A 1,659-nucleotide genomic window follows, 5' to 3' on the forward strand; every position below is an offset into this window, starting at 1 on the left:
TGCAGGTTTTATATGCTTTCTCATGAAGATTTTTTTTACATCAGCAACTTCTGCCGTTCCTCCCTCTCTCACTCTGGCATTTTGAGCTACTTCAATGACGCCTATTATGGACCAGTGCGGGTCACTCTCAATGAGGCTCAATGACTTGGACAACTTCCTTTAAGTGGGCTCCTTTTGTTCCACACCTGTTCCTCCTGTAATTGAGTTACTCTTCAGAAACCATGACTAATTCATGAAGAGGACTGTGGTGGATCTCAACCAGGCCCCAAATATGACGCTGCCCCTGCTGGACTCACGTTATCAGTTAAGCTTTGGATCTGTTGAGTTTGTAGAAGAAATTTCCGGCATTTATTTCATTCTTCTGCACTGTAAAGATGCAAGGTATTTCAAGGTATTTCAGTGCAACAAAATGATCCATGATAACATGAATGGCTGATTTTTTTTTTAAATCTTGCTTTTATGTTTTGGATTTAGACAATCAAGATCAAATCAAATCAAATCAAATCAATTTATTTTTGTAAGGCCCAAAATCACAACAACAGTTGCCTCTGAGGGCCACAGGGAGAAATGAATCAACAATGTCTGTGGTGGCGATGAAGTCAGACAATGTCTGTGGTGGCGAGGGACGATGTCCCAGGGTCCTCTGTCCTTAGACTCTCCTTCTCGGCCAGGAAAAACTACAAAAAAAACCTCTTTGGGAAAAAAGCGTAGAAACCTGGAGGAGTTCCAGTGAAGGAGAGATCCGACTCTCACAGACAGACGGACGGACACGAGGAGACTGGAGCTGGACCCACTCTTCAGGCAGATGAGGGACCGTCTGAGTCGAGCTGGACCCACTCTTCAGGCAGATGAGGGACCGACTGAGGCGAACTGGAGCCACTCTTCAGGCAGATGAGGGACCGTCTGAGTCGAGCTGGACCCACTCTTCAGGCAGATGAGGGACCGACTGAGGCGAACTGGACCCACTCTTCAGGCAGATGAGGGACCGTCTGAGTCGAGCTGGACCCACTCTTCAGGCAGATGAGGGACCGACTGAGGCGAACTGGACCCACTCTTCAGGCAGATGAGGGACCGTCTGAGTCGAGCTGGACCCACTCTTCAGGCAGATGAGGGACCGACTGAGGCGAACTGGAGCCACTCTTCAGGCAGATGAGGGACCGTCCACACAGGGCAGGGACCACTTCACCAGGGGAGGGGCATCTGGGTCCACAGGTCCTCAGGAGTGAGAGAAAGAAAAGAAGGCGGTGAACAGTTTGCAAGTGGAATCAAAAAATAAATATTGTTTGATAGCATAAGTAGTCAGAAGAAAAAGAGGATAGTGCTCAAGCTGTCATACTTCCCCAGCATAGTTACTCCTAGGGTAGCGTAGCTGAAGCTGTGGGTTTATCTTTCTGTTCCTAACTACTCTGACCATAAGCGATTTCGAAGAGGAACGTTTTAAGCCTGGACTTAAATGAAGAGACTGTGTCAGCATATTTAACATGGGTCGGGAGCTGATTCCATAACACAGGAGCTTGGTAGCTAAACGCTCTACCTCCTACAGTACTTTTTTTAAAACAATATCTAATATCGATACAAAAAGTAAAGAGATAATCTGAAAAGTTGTACTGTATATTTGACACACATATTTACAACTGCGAGAACTGTGAAACTATTTGT

This window comes from Eucyclogobius newberryi, unplaced genomic scaffold (assembly GCF_026437365.1).
Source record: "Eucyclogobius newberryi isolate DKJ021-1_F unplaced genomic scaffold, fEucNew1.0.hap1 SCAF_19, whole genome shotgun sequence".
NCBI classification, from domain to species: domain Eukaryota; kingdom Metazoa; phylum Chordata; class Actinopteri; order Gobiiformes; family Gobiidae; genus Eucyclogobius; species Eucyclogobius newberryi.